Raw genomic sequence first — 15,663 nt, 5'->3', positions numbered from 1 at the left:
GATAGCCATTCAAAAATACCAAATGGGTATGCAGAAAGAGGAAAGGCATTATCAGATCCAAATGCTTAAAACCACTTCCTTTCCGGAAAGTTCTTAGGAAAGAGCTGGTATTTGTGTTGCATGTGTATAAACAAGGGCATAAACCAAGAAGGAGGGAGGGTTAAGACAGAGAAGGCTGGAAGCAAAAGGAGTCTTCAGAAGAACAGGTGGAGGGGACACCAAGAAGGAAGTCTAGACAGAGTGGAGTGGGTCAGGAAGCCACAGTATGCACCCATCAACCCAGGATGAAATTGAGGGAGAGTCCCAGGTATCAAACACCCTGAGACATTTACAGAGTGATCAGAGTCAGACATTCGATTAATGATAAACACATAGAAGACTTTAAATGAAAGCAAGGCCAAAATTGATTTCAGAAAGAATAAAAAAACTTGTAGCGGGAAAGACAAACATTTATGGTTATTACCTGGCTCCTCTGTGGCTAACATTTAAATAGAAATTATGGTATAAATTTAAAATATTGGTCTATCTAAAATTATATTTAATAGTACAGTAGCATACATAAAAAATAAAATATTAAATTTTATGGGAAGAAGTTAATAAATATTGGCTAAAGCTAGAAGACCAAAAAAATAAAGATAAATTAAAAAACAGCAACCAAGTGGTAGGATAAGTGCCAATATTAGGGAAAAGGCAGAGAGTAAATACCTCAGGAAGGGGCCGAGGCTGAGCGAGATAAGAGCCGCCTTCTTTTTATAATAAACTTAATGGAATTATTTGACTATTAACTTTAAAATGTATGTCTATCAGATTAAAAAATAATAAAAAAACAATAAAATGAAAATTAAATTATTAAAGCTATGCATAATACCCCAGGCAGCCATTGCTAAGCAATCGGAATGTGCGAACCAAGCTAAGTTATCCATATTTGGGCAATCTGAAAACTATGAGAGTAGGAAAATCATTTTTATGAGTCATTACAGCATTGCTTATTAGAAAAGGGCTTGTGAAGTTGGATTAATGATCGGTGGTTGCCTGTCACGATAAGGTGTTCAGGACACACACTTTGGCATTGTTTGATCTCGTTATGGGCAGAAAGACACAGGACAGGCCAAGAGACAAGGGACTGGTTCCAGCTGAGAAAGAACAGATCAGGGGCTAATGTGGAAAACTGCCAAGTAAACACAGTAAAGACGCGCCCTGGAGATCTGGCAGTGGGAGCCAAAAGCTCAGCAGAGGCCAGAGGAGACTGGTTTGGGTGTGGGCTGAGGCTCTCAAGGGTTCATGTGTTGGGAACTTGGTTCACAGTGTGACAAGGTTAAGAGATGGTGGGACCCGAGGCTAGGTGGGTGTCCCTAGGTCTTTGGAGGCATGCCACCCTGAAGTAGAAGCTCCCAGGGGACTCACTTAGTTCTTACTCTTGTTTTCTGGGTTCCTATTTTGCTATGTGATCTCTCACTCTTTCGTGTGCTACCATCTGCTGTGATGTGGCACAGCCAAGCCCCTTACCAGAGTTGGTGCTACGATGTTTCTACTTTGAGTTTCTAACACTGTTAACTAAATGAACCTCTTGGCTTCGCACTTACTTAGCTTTAGGTATTTTGTAACAGTAACAGAAAATGGACTAATAGACGGTCTACCAGCACACAGACCCTAATTCTCATGTAAGGGGAGGAGTTTGGGCTGTGTAGTCTGTCATGAATGGCCTGTAGGCACAGGCAGTGTTCAGAGTCGGAAGCCGATAGAGGCTACACACATACCGGTTTCTTCACTCTCTGTGTTTTATTTCTTTTTTATTTTTTGTTGCTTTTTTTAAAAAAATGATGTTTCATTATATAGTTCAGGCTGGCCTAGACCTCACAATCCTTCTGCCTCAGCCTCCTGACTTGCTGGGGTTACATGCAAGTGCCACCTTATCCGGCCTTTTTAAGTTTTACCTGTATGCTTAGTTCTGCTTCATCATCTGGGCCCATTCTACACCATCAGCTTCCCACGTGGTCTGGTTCAAACCTCACCGTCTACTGACTCAACTTCTCCCCAGTTCCTAGCCCTGGATCCAGTAGCAGCTAAGCTGTGCTTCTGCCTGAGGTGAAACTGATGTGCTCAGTTCACACGACCATTTATTTCCGTGAAGCTCCCATGAGCCTATCAGTTCCCCCCGATGGCCAGAGAATACCCAGGCAGCACCTCTTAGGATGCGACCCCTGGTCTACAATCACGTCATCTTGGAGAGTGAAAGAAATATCAACTTTCAGAACCCACTTGAGGCTACCTGAGTCAGAAACTTTGAGTCAGACCCAGCAATCGGTTTCTACATGCCTGCCAGATGATTTTGATATATATTAAAATCTGAGTGGCGTGCCATAGGGTCAGGCTGGGAGGGAGGTTCAATGACAGGTTCAAATCTTTGCTTAGGCTGTTGAGTGTGTTTAAGTCAAATGGTGTCTAGAAAAAGAGGGGCAGGAAGATGAGCTTCTGCTCTGAGTTAACATGATGTATGGAAGGGTCCTCACCATCCCTGTCTCTCAGGGAACATGAAATAGGATGCAGCATAAAGAGTCGTTCAGCCTCTGACCCTCCCTGCACCAAGAATTAGTGAAGATGCTATTTTGGATGCCTGAAATGAAGATGTAGTTGGAAAAAACATAGTCATATAAGAGAGAGGCTGGGGTTAAGACAGATGGGGAAGAGAGTAGTGGGTAGCTGTTCTAGCTGTGACCTTGAAGCACCACCCCTAGTGAGGTGGCAGGTAACTGTTATACTTGCCTATGATCTTGGAGTACACGTCCCTGGGCCACTCCATACCGTTAAGACCTAGGATGCCTGTACATGGCTCTCTCTTTGCGCCCTCGTGGTTTTGGATGCTGGAGACAGATCAGGTGAAAGAACAGTGTGGGACTGTGCCTCAGCCTTCCAGGACACTGAAATAATTCCTCTGTTTTGTATAGTGAGTTTTCATTCTCTAATAAATTCCTTTGGCCCTTAAGCAGACTCTGTGGATTGCTAGCAATATCTTGACCCATTAACTGGCGCCCAATGTGCCCCCACATGGGAACGTGGGTGAGCCATCTGCAGCTCTTTATTCATGAAGATAGTCTCCATGGATCCCGCCCACAGACTCCTTGAGCAGCCCATGTGATCTGCCAGGGCAGCTCAGACCCCTGCTTTCTAACCGTGAGCACTGCTCCATCCTGACCTGCCATAGGCCAATGCAGCTTTATTCATCAACCAGAGCAACACACATTCACAGCGTACAGAACGACATCCCACAACAGAAGAGTCTATGCCAATTGATTGAAATCAGGATTCTAGATTCACCTCACCTGTAGATGTTTGGTGTGCCTTACGGTTCACAGTGGCGGTCAGAACATTCAGAGGCTGTACGTGTGTGGGTTGAGGTGGAAAGTTGTGATTTACCCTATTAGAACAATCTGAAACAGCTGTTAGATACAACGTTTCTTCTTCTTACATTCTTCAATGATCAAAGTAGAAATCCAACAAGTGTTCCTTCCCCATCTCAGTGTTTAGCCCCACCGAGCTCCTATTGCCTGCTTTTAGGTATCTTATCTCTGTTTTGGGGTGTTTAGCAAAAGTTTTGGCCCTCATTGGGAAGCCAGGGCATCTCTCAGCTTTCGAACTACAAGCTTGCGGAGGTTGCTCGGCGGCTTTCTGAGCAGAACATCCTTGATGGATGATGATGAGCGAAAGTAAATAAATTTCAGTCAGTACACTTGAGAGTGGATCAGGACACGGAGTGTTTACTGTGAACAATCAATGGGCACTATTTTAGAGGAGATTAAGATTTGCTGGACTTAATGCTCCTGCAAGCTGGCCTTGTTGGCAGAGGGTGAGTTACTGTTTTCTCCAGGGAGGTAGACAGAGGAGCATCGGCGCCTCCCAAGTTAATGCATGCAATAGAACACGTCTTTTAGAAACCTGTCTGGGTGCTGAGGGTGTGGCTCAGAGGCAGAGCGCTTGGACGGAATCAACAAAATGACTGTAAGATAAACCCAAACCAGAAATCTGTTTGGTTTGGAGATCAAATCTCCAATAAAAGACGTGTTTGTGGTGTGTAAAGCGGAAGAGGGCGGGTCTCTAAGCGGGGGCAACTTCCTGTCTCCTGGCAACACTCTTGGTCGCTGCCCCAGGGTCTCCCGTTTTATGTGTCTGATGGAATCGACGTGTGGTAGACAGTGTAGGACCTTGCAGGGGGTTCCATGTTGTCTGAGGCTGGTCTGTAGACGGAGTATGGATCTGGGCAGAAACTGAAAGTCTAGCCCCCACCCCCCAGTTCTTTCCCCTCCCACCCAGAGGCTGGAAAACCTATTGCTTTAAGCCACTGTCTGACTCCTAAGAAGTCAAGGACCGAACTTAGCCTGAGAACTTGAGCACCTAGTCATTATCTGGGGGAGAAAAAAAATACAATCTCAAGATTTCTCCAAAAACAGACATTTAAACGTTATGAATATAAACCATATGCAAATGTTTAAGTTTTCTAGACATTTCTTCATGAGAAAGCCTCTCTGTGTAGATTTGAGAGGCTCTGTGCCTTGTATTAGGGTCTGGGAGATGCTGGTCTCTGGTGCAAGTCTGGCCCAATGCTGGTTTTGTGAGTAGTTTTCTTCTTCTTCTTCTTTTTCTTCTTCTTCTTCTTCTTCTTCTTCTTCTTCTTCTTCTTCTTCTTCTTCTTCTTCTTCTTCTTCTTCTTCTCCTCCTCCTCCTCCTCCTCCTCCTCCTCCTCCTCCTCCTCCTCCTTCCTCCTCCTCCTCCTCTTCTTCTTCTTCTTTTTTTTTTTGAGCACAGACACGCTCATATATTTGCATATCATCTGTGGCCTTCTTCCCCTTGCCAGAACATGTAGTGGTTACAGAGACTTTCTAGCCCGTGAAACCTAAGGTATTTACTCTGTGGCCTTCACACAGAGAGCGGCTGGCTGACCCTGCCCTCTATTTCTGCAGCTCCCTGTGTGTGGTCTTTAAATGGTTGCTCAGACTTGTGAAGACTCTTTGAAGATGACTTAGTTTGGCTCCGTGGAGCTTGTATTGCCCACTGTTGGTGGCCTGCTCAGGGTGCGGCTAGGCTGAACAAACCTGTGTCCCTGATCGTTAAGTGAATGCAGATGTCCCTCACAGGCTTGTGTGCTTGAACACCTGACCCCCAGCTGGTGGTACTGTTCAAAGGGGCTGTGGATCCTTCGGGAGGTGGGACTTATCTGGAGGAAGTAGGTCTCCGGGAGGTGGGACTTGAGGGTTATAGACAGCTCCCCTTTTTGTCCCCTTCCCCTGCCCTCTTCCGATTATGAGTAGTCTCATGCTCCTTGACGACATGAAGCCAGCTGCCATCACCAAACCTCTTCTGCCACAATAGTCAGTCACTTAAAATCCTTCCTCTCGTCAGTTCCTTTTTATTGGGTATACGGTTATACATGAGTAGAAAAGTAACCAATATACTGATAAATTATTTTCTGATATGCACGGGATCAGCTTCTGGTTTTTGGCTCATGGGTGAGTAAGAGAATTTCCCTCAAAAGGAGGCTATAGACTCTGTTAATCACCCCCAGGAAGATGGCAATTCTGGGGTAGGAAGTGAAGACCTGAGGTGCCCCCCCACCCCCAGCTTTCAGATAATTACAGCCTCACAGGAGTCCCCGAGCCAGAAGCAGTGAGGTGTCCCCAGACTTCTACCCTCCACACTGTAGGACATAATGCTTGGTTGTTGTTTTAAACCAACAAGTTTGAAGGTAATTTGGTGTGCTTCAGTGACAGGCTTATCCAAACACCTAAACACCCTGGGCATCATGATGTCCACCATAGGAGCTGGGTAGCCAACTGCTCTGGCACCATTTTGCAGGGGGAAAGGTTTCTGCTGAAGTGCTCACTTGGAGGCAGTTTAGAGTCTTGCCATCCCTAAGCGTAGGTACTTAGATTACATAGCTGCGAGAGGAGGGTGGCTTGAGACCCACGTGACCGGATGACAGTTTGGCATATGCATATGAGCACAGGAGTCAGTTTGCGCCATGTGCCCTCTAAAGGAACAAATGAGCCTCCTTGTTGTGTCCTTCGCCCCAAAGGTGACCATAAGCCCACAGTTAGCTGTGATGCCTGCTCAGTTTCTGGTTCTTCCTGGTTTTGATTCTCAGCCAGCGATACTCCTGTCTGTACAGATTCTACTAAGACTCTACAACAGTATTTGGAGAATACCTAAATGGTTTTCATGCTGCTTCTTCTGGGTCGCGTGTATTGAAAGCACAGTCCTGGGTTGGTTGTAAGTTTGAACAGCATGGGAACGCTCTCCCAAATCTGTGGGAGCCTGATGATGGAGGTTTCGGATTCTCAGTGGAGAAACTAGCCCATGTTCTTGGGCCCGGCTGCTGGTGCTGGACTCTGTAATATAGGTTACAGAAGACACAGGACCTTGGGGCTTTGCCATTTATATACATGGTAGTTGTCTGTTTCCAGTACCTTAGGAGCTAAGTCATTTCTGTTTCGGGAAAACCCCAGTGACAACCCTGTGTTGTGTGGCTCCTGTTGCCTGAAAATTAACTTAAAGGCATTTATGATAAGAAATAAACGTGATTCATTTCTGTGTGCTTATGCCTGTTGAGAGGTGAGAAGTCTGGCGGGAGAGCACGTCTTGCACCCTTTACCTCCTGTCCTGGCCTGCTGGCTCCTGACTGACAGCCACCTGGGTGAGGCTGGAGTCTCAGTCTCCTCTTCAGCAGCTGATCCTTCATGCTTCCCAGTACAACCTGGCTCTCTTCCCACGCCTGCGCTTTCTCGTTTTGCAATAAAAGACTGTAACCTGCCTTTCTAATCTTGAAGGATGTAGTTTTCTGTTTTTCTACTCAAGGCCAGGACTTCGGCAGCTGTGGACTCCAAATGTGGGGCAGATGCCAAACACTCCAAAACATGTAGATAAGATACCAAGGAGCAAACAATAGGAGTTGGCTATAGCCTGTGGAGATTGTACTCTACGTTGAACAGCTGTGCGTTGGCTAACTAGGCAGCAGGCCCTTTTTTTATTTTTTTATTTACCTGTACTATAATCTATGCAGCTAACGTCAAGGCCAAGGGTGGTGGTTAGAGTGGGTTTTTAGAATTTTTCCTAAGGGAGACTTATATTTGGATATCTAAATACTGGAAACCTACTCAAGAGGTTGGGGTGGTATGGGGTTCAAAGAAAAGTATACGGGTTTTATAGTCATTCATGTATGGGCATCTCCCAGGGCGTTCAGTCTTAAGGACAGCGCATCAGGTGGTTTAGGGTGAGGGCATAGTCCCAATTCTATCACTTTCTCAGTGCCCCAAACTAGGTTAGTAATGGTCCCAACTTCACAGAGTTACATGGGAGCAAAATGAATTAATATCCATTAAGGCATGTGGAGTGGCGCCCGATCGACACAGCATTTCCTGCCATTCCTATTACTGTTTTTACCACTAGTTCTTAATCACGACTCATGGTAGTAACAAGAATTTCAAATACGTTACGGAGTTGGACTTGCTGTGTCTAAAACTTCTAGCCCAATTTCGAGCATGCGTTCAAAGCCCCGTGATGGATAGTTTATTTTAATATGTGGTTTCCCTCCTAATGTTTGGGGCCGTGCAGACTCACATGAAGAGGTATGCTCCCACTGCAGCAGGCCTGACACCGGAAACATGCAGCAGGGACACATGGGGTCTCTGCTCTGCAGTGACCTTCACTACCCCAAGGTCCTTCGAATCCTTATCCTCAGCCGCGTTTGGTTTCTGTCCCGGTCTCCTCGTAGATCAAGTGTGTCTGACCCTGACTCTTGCTCCTCAGTCTTCAGGATCCTTGAAGAAGACTGGGCCGTTGGGACCCTGGAGCCCCATGGAGAGATCTGGAGGGCTGCCACTAAGATCTTGCAGCTGGCTGAACCAGTTGAAGGTCCCACTCCGCTAGTGCCTATTAACACTTAGCACAGACACCTGATTATGGTGGGATTAAAAACTCCCTCAGCTCAGGCTGGTTGCTGCTGTCGTTCACAGAGGCCTTGTTCCCTGCCCTGCCTTCTCCCTCCGTGTGTATTTGATTTACTTCCCATGATCCTGCTTGACTTCGCTGGCTATTCCTCCGAACAACTTGGGCAATCTCTGGCTACCCCCAGACTTGTACATTCTGTTGATCCCACACCGACTCACCCTCCTCTGGTGTGTTCCAGATGGCTTTGCACCAAGCAAAGCGTATGACTCTCTTCTCCTCTTCATTACTCTGTGTCTCTTCATTCCTCTGCGGCGCCCTCCGTTTGATTTACTGCTGGAGTATTTATTACCGGGGTGATGCACATAATGAGTACCCTGGGGCTTTTGTTAAGCTTGGCTTTGGACAGTTTCTCTTTTCCCTCCTTGTCCTGGATGTCTGATGTGTTTGGTCACTGGCTTACGGAAAGCTCACATTTGCCGGCGTTTACCCCATACAAGTGCATAGCGATCCCTTTTGGAGACGTTGGTTTAGTTTTTTTTTTTTTTCAAAACCTCATGGGATGCTTTTCTAGTGACCTTTGGGATTTCCCGGCCTGAGGATCAGTGAGTCTCCTGGCTGCATTTACATTGCACTTGTCTGGTCCGAGAGATGACACCAGGAGGCGGGTGACTGAGCAGATGGTTCTTGGGGGAGATGTAGTCGTAAGGGCAAATGGTTGTTCGGCCTTCATTTTGTTCTTCTCTTAGAGTCTGGCGTTGGTTTCTTTCCAGTTGGCTTCAACAGTAGCTTCCTGAGGAAGGCTGAGTTTTGGTTTTCTCAGTGACACCTGCACCACCTGTCCCTGCCACTACAACGTCTGTCTCACCACTCGTGACTGTGTGGACTCTGCTAAACTGAAGACATGACGTCCTACCTTGGCCCTGGCGAGGCCGCTCTTCCAGTTCTGGCTTTGGAGCACCGAGACTGACCTTGAAGCTGTTCATTTTTCTGAGTTTGATCTTTTATGAAGTCTTCTATAAGCTCTGAAATGCCTCAAGTCTAACACCCACATTTAATACACTTATCTATTAGCTCAGTTACTCCGCTTCAGGTCCTGAGCTGAGTGAGCCCGGGTTTGGAGGCTGCTGTGTAGAAGATCAGTACTGCCTACCTGGAAGGCATGCAATACGTTTTTGTTGTTGTTAAATTTTCAGCCTATAAACCCGACGATACTATTATTTTTAAGATTTTTGCTGACAGACCCTGCCAGACTATTTTTAAGAACTGATTTAATTTTTAAAGATCGCTGCCTTGCATGTGTACGGGTTTGTTTTTAGAATGTAGAAATTGCCCGTGAACACAGTCCCTGCCAGCCTCCCTTTGCTATTGGACCGGCAGTCACTTGTGCTGCTGACAGACTGATGTTTTCAAAGTACCCCTCATACCCTGATAGCGGCTGTGACTACCTTAAGTGGTAGTAGCATCAGGAGGGGGTGCCAAGGATCTGTGGTCATCTGAGTTTGTGCTTTCTTTAAAAAAAATTGCTGCTGGAACCTTGAGCTCTGCCTCTGGAATTGTAGAGGTGAAAGAAAGTTAAGAAGATCCATGGGAATAGAGGAAGAACAGGTCAAGAGAAAATGAAATATACGCCTTGGCCTCCTGGCTGAATGCGTCAGTTCCTAGGCTTGCTCCAAGTGGAGGCTGACTTCGGGTTTCCTGCCCTCATGGACCGTTTGACAGCTAGAGGACAAAGGGCCCTGTCCGGAAGAGGACTAACTTTACCCAGGGCTACAAATCACAGCCCAGGAAACACCGTGCAGAAGGGTACCCAGCTTTCTTTTTCCTTTAGACTTAAATTTAGAGGAATCAAGTTTCAAAGAGACTGACACCCCACAGCCCTGGATTTCCTGGTGGTTTGGGAGGCTCTGGGTCTGAAACTGGCCAGGAGCTAAAGTTTCCTCCGTTCAGCAAGAAGACATCTCCCTAGCAGAAAATAGTTTGGACCCCAAGGTCACCTGAGTCTGAGAAGAAAGCAGTGTCAGGGGCCTGATTGGTCTGTGCTTCAGTGAGAAGCAGGAGAAGGAAGAGGTTGCCATGGTCAGAATAGACTGGGCTTTCTAGACAATTCTTTTAAGAAAAGAAGAGGGCAGGTCTTGGAGGTGTGATGGGGTCTTTCCAAGGGGTGTACCTAGAAGAAAGTTCGCCCTGGTCCACACAGTGACCACTGTGCCCATCTCTCTGGTAGTCACATGTTGCTTTTAAATTTCAGCTTCAGCAAGGGCTTTGTATCATTTAGGCTTCATTAAATAAAAGCCATTCACATTCTGAGCTGGGAGAACAGAGGTCATGGAACACCATCCTCTCTCTCCAGTCTCTCCTGTCAGGCAGTTACAAGCCCGGCTTTCCCTCTGGAAAAGGCATCCTCGACAATGTTAATAGCTCTGACCTCAGAGTCCTAGCATTTCCCCCAAAAGTCCCTGAAGTGAGAAAGCGGGACTGGAAAACTGGTGCCTAAGGCTGAACTTTGACCCTCTAAGAAGAGGAAGGGTTGAATAACTGCAGAGGCATGTCAGTGTATGCTACAGAGTAAAGACTGAAAAACTAGCGAACAGAATCCCCCCCAAACAAGCCTAAGAATTATCTGCAGTTCTGTGGTCAGCAGAAAGGGAGTGGAGGATCCCCCAGCCCCGACTCCCTCGCTGGGGTCCGGAGGGCAGATACACAGTTCTGTAGAATTTAGCCCTGCTTGGCTATTTGCCTGATCCTAGCAGATAATTAGCCAGTCATCTTGGGTCACAATGAGCCTCTCTTGGGAGCCTCTAAATAGTTCTCCTCACCTCCAAAAGTATATAACACAGCCCATTGGGAAACGTTGGGTGGTAATCTCCTGTAAGAAATCCTGAGATCATCTACAGTTCCCATTTGCCTGAGGGCTGGAGGCACAGTTTATGTTTCCTTGCCTACCAGCTGATTTAACAGCACCTTCAGGCCTTTCTCTTTGTTTATATTCTAGGGACATCATTCCATCACAGAATAAATCACAAGACATTTCAGTCTTTTTCTTTTTTTATATTCGGAGGCTGGAATAAGGATTGAGCAAGATAAAGCTAGCCAGATTGATACAAATAATTTCAGTCAACCGTCTGAAGGCGTTTTTAAAATCAAAGCTTTTATTGTTACCGTGGAGAGAAAAGAGGTGACTGGCCAGAGCTGAGGCTCAGGAAAACACTGTCTGTCTAGAAACCTAATGGTATCTGGTCCTTCCAGACTGAGCAGGTGAAGTACACCAGCTGCTTCAGGGTAGACTGGACCCGGCTGTGTCCCCAAAGTGACATTTCCAGGTGAATTCTTCTACTTCTCTGCTTGGTGCTCTGTTTGGCACGTGTTCCCGACACCCAGAGGTCCACTTCACCCTGACTCCATCAGGGATACCCGGATGGGATGACTATGGAGATGCCGATACCTTCTAGTTGAGAGTGTGTCCTCCGAGTCAGAACACTAGAACCAATGGTGCATAGAATATCCTTGTCCCTTCATCTTGGCAACAGCCTTGGGAGGTAGTATTATTATTCTTGGCTTACTGATGGAGCTTGGAGAAGTTGAAGGAATTGCCTAGAACCATGCAGTGAGTAGACGTGCTGGGATCCCAGACCAGATCTACCTGGTTTTCAGATTCATGTCCCTTGATTCTGGGATTTATTACTGAGTTAAAAAAAATGCCTCCTTACTCCCTGTTAGGGGCTGTCTACCTGCCCTGAATCCTGGAGAACTTCATAAAAGCCTTTCCTAACTTTGGTTGATTACTTTCCCGAGGACAGGGTACCACCATTGGTCAAAACTCCTTCAGATCTAGCAGACCTCCAGGGAGCGATGGCCTGTCCGCGTGACTCATTGAAGAAATGACTGTGTGGCCCAGAAGCATCTGCTGCTAAATCTTATTCTCCAGGGCAGACACCCTGATCTGGGGTAATGTTGCTGGCCTAACTGCTTTTGATGTTGTAATGTGAATGGCAACTCATGTTGGGAAGGCCAGCCTAGAGTCCTGCTTGAGTTTCAGCCCTCCCCTTCCTAATCCCTAATGTAGTTTCTTCCAAATCCTTCTGGTATTCGGTTTCATTGTAAAAGTCACGTGGTTGTAGAAGATGCTGAGCTTTGATGATTCAGAAGCTCAGTTGAAGAAAATCAGTCTGATTTCATCATCTCAGAAAAAAATAGTGGGGGGGGGATGTTGAATGGGATAGGGCTGGAAAGATAGCTTAGCAATTCAAAGCAATTGCTGTTCTCCCAAAGGACCTGAGTTCGATTTCTAACACCCATATTAGGTGGCTCACAACCACCCGTGACTCTAGTTCCAGAGGATCTGATGGACTCTTCTGGCATCTGATGGTACCTGTACACATGTGCGCGCACACACACACACACACACACACACACACACACGCATTCACACACAAATAAAAATAATCCTGAAAAATAAAATTAAAAAATATGAACAAAGATAACACTTTATTACAAAATTTTGTGATTTTCCTTTGGCATTTCTCCATTCTTCGGGGTATTTTTTTCATCTTAGAATCAGAAGTCAAAGGAAATCCGATCAATCATCAGAAGACGTGGCTCAACCAGCTCAGAATTAGAGCGGAGAGACAGAATTGCCTTAACAGAAACGTCACTCAGACCCTGAAGGAAATGTTCTTGCGCTGAAGCTGTGGGTTCAGTACTTGGTGCTGCCACGTGTGGTCCCCGCAGCCATGGGCCAGGTGTTTGACTTCTCCACACCCCTGTTCTGCGGTTAGTAAAGTGGGAAGAATGCTTTCCTTATGACTCACCATGTTAGATCAAGGTTACAAATAAGGACGCTCTGCACGTTGCTTTTCATGATTTAGAGCTGTCAAGGTGATGAAACAGAGAAACCAGCTCTTCCTGAGCTCTCAACCTGACGGTCCCAGATTGGTTCCTCTCTCTCTCTCTCTCTCTCTCTCTCTCTCTCTCTCTCTCTCTCTCTCTCTCATTATTTATTTACTGTATGTGGATGTTTTGCCTGCGTGCATTTCTTCTGTGTACTATGCGTGTGCAAGCACCCACAGAGGTCAGAAGAGGGCGTTAGATCTCCCAGGACTGGAGTTATAGTTGTGAACCATCATGTATGTGCCGGGAACTGAACCTGGGTCCTCTGGAAGAGCAGACAGTGCTCTTAGCCGCTGAGCTCTCTCCAGCCCTGAGTTGGCGTTTTCCTCAGGGAAGGACGTGGTTGCTTCATAGACTGTCAAGTGAATCTCATGTGTGTGTGTGTGTGTGTGTGTGTGTGTGTGTGTGTGTGTGTGTGTATGTGTGTGTGATTCTAAATTGCTAAGCGTCCAGATGAGGCAGGTGCTGCTGGAGCAGGTGGCAAGATTTTGGCAAGTTTCTCTGTTGATGTTTAAGAACCCATGTATTTAAAAGTTAGCAGACAAATGTGTACGATTCTTTGTACCAATTAAAACCGTTTGTCATTATGCGCTAAATAAACAAGAACGAAGAAAATTTACCATAGCAACTAAATGCAATACCTGATCCTAAACTGAATTGTTTAGTGGAAGAAAATAATTCTGTAAAAGACCATGTAACAAAATTGAAACACGGGCAGTAGATTAGACAAAAATAACCACACTAACGTTAATTTTTTCAGCCAAATTGATGATGGTATCACGTAGATGGATTATAAATAATAAGGCAATGGAGTGTGCATTAGTTATTTTCTACTTTGGGGGACAAAATGCCTGACCAAACAACTTAAGAAAGAATGATAGTTTTGGCTCGCGGTTGCCGGGATGGTCTGTCTCGGGGTGGGGGTGAGGCCTGAGGCAGCTGGTCCATCCTGGGGGCGGGGGAGGGCAGCTGGCCACACTGTATCTAGTCAGGAAGCAGGGAGAGATGAGCGCTGGCTTCCTGCCAGACGTTCCTTCCTATGCATTCTAAAACCTCAACAGGTGGAGTGGGGCTGCACACATTGAAGGTGGGCCCTCTTGCCTAAATCAAGCTAATTTAGGAAAGCCCTCCCAGGCACTCCCGGAGGCTTGCCCCCTTGGTGACTTTTAGATCTGGTCCAGCTATTAAGGTTAACTAGTGTGGAGTGTAACATTAGCAGTAGGTAAATTTGTCTGGTGGCATATCGCAATCTATGCATTATTGCCGCCAGTCAGGGTACATCCTCTATGCATTTCACATTTGAAATGAGAAAAATTGGGAATTAACATACACACACATATATTTCATATTTACGCACATATATGACTTCTTCTAAAATGGCAAATGTTGTGGCTCCCAGTGGGCCCCACTCAGAGACTGTCCCAACTGTTAACTCCTGTGTTCATATCTGTCCTTGGGATAGCACGGCCTTCCTCTCTTGATTCTCTTGCGCTTTCCGGCTCCCCCGTGAGTCTCCCACATGCACTCCTTGGGTTTATGGCAAGTTCCTTCACGTGCATTCTGATCTTCTTCTTTTCTGTAGTATTTCCAGTGTGAACGGTTCCTCGCCTTGCCTGGGCTGATGTCATGGATCCTTCCCCACTTCCTTGCACCCGCTGCCAGATTCATTCAGCAAGTTTAGCTTTGGTTGTGCTGCATCATTGCCCGATTATTTTCTTGTAGCCCGTGACTTCCTTTTTGAGAGCGGAGAGTGCTGTTTTCCATTTTTGTCTCCTCTGTGCCTAGCACAGTGCTTAGGTTCTAGAAATGTCTGAGGAACGCAGAGAGAACCCACACTCTGAGCAGACACCACACCCAGCCATCCAAGCAGACCAGATGGCAAATGTTAGTATTTGAACACCCTGTAGAAACACAAAAACCTGCTGAAATTCTGTTGTGTGTGCATATGTTTATGTGAATTACCCTCTGGATGGTCTCAGGATACCAATAGCATCTGGGAAAGACACCTGAGCCAAATTTCCTCTGTAAATTATTTCTGGCCTTTTCGCCCCGACAGGCTTAAACAATAGTCTGTCAAGTTGTTAAAAAGAGGAAGCATGCTTCTTATGGGGAAAATTATCATGCTATTCTACTGTAATAAAACAAGGCGACCTCTTCCAGAGAAGGAAGCATTTAAGAAACTGTGGCCTCCAAGAATAGCGTCACCATAGTCACTCTCCAAGAGGATTTGGAAGAGCGGATGAGTGGAGGTGATGAGGGGAGAGAGATGTCCTTCGCCTAAATAGGCTCGGATTCAGTGCCGTTCAGCAAACAGTGTTCTCTGCACCTTGTGTGGGGTTTTCTCCGGGTTAGGATGGAAAGACATAGAAAAGAGACGGGTTCTGACCTCAGAGAGCTCACAGTCCAGTCAAGACATTAGCTCTTCAGACAAATGAAGGGACTAAACTGAGGAGCCGCAGGAGCTGGCTGTTTCTCAGCACATTCTGGCTCTGCCCCTTCCAGTTTGGAGACGACTCCATGCTAACTAATTTCCCTTGAGGGCACAAGATGGCCACCACAATTTCCAGCTTTGTATCTTTCTTGATTAAGACACCAGGCCAGACTGAACTAGGATCCAAGCCTAGTCTTGCATCTAAATTATGTAACTATTATACATGTTTACAGAATACACTGTAAACATATACAGTCTCTGACCCCAGGCATTTGCTATTTCTTGGTACTGGGAGCATTTAAAATCCTTTCATCTAGATAATTTGAAGTGTACGTTAAATCACTGTTTGCTGTTTTCTGTGCAATCGAGCACTGTGACTTGTGAGTCCTGTCTGCCTGTATTTTGGT

Source organism: Peromyscus eremicus, chromosome 14 (genome assembly GCF_949786415.1).
Source record: "Peromyscus eremicus chromosome 14, PerEre_H2_v1, whole genome shotgun sequence".
Classification (NCBI taxonomy): Eukaryota; Metazoa; Chordata; class Mammalia; order Rodentia; family Cricetidae; genus Peromyscus; species Peromyscus eremicus.
Note: the sequence above shows the minus strand (reverse complement) of the source record.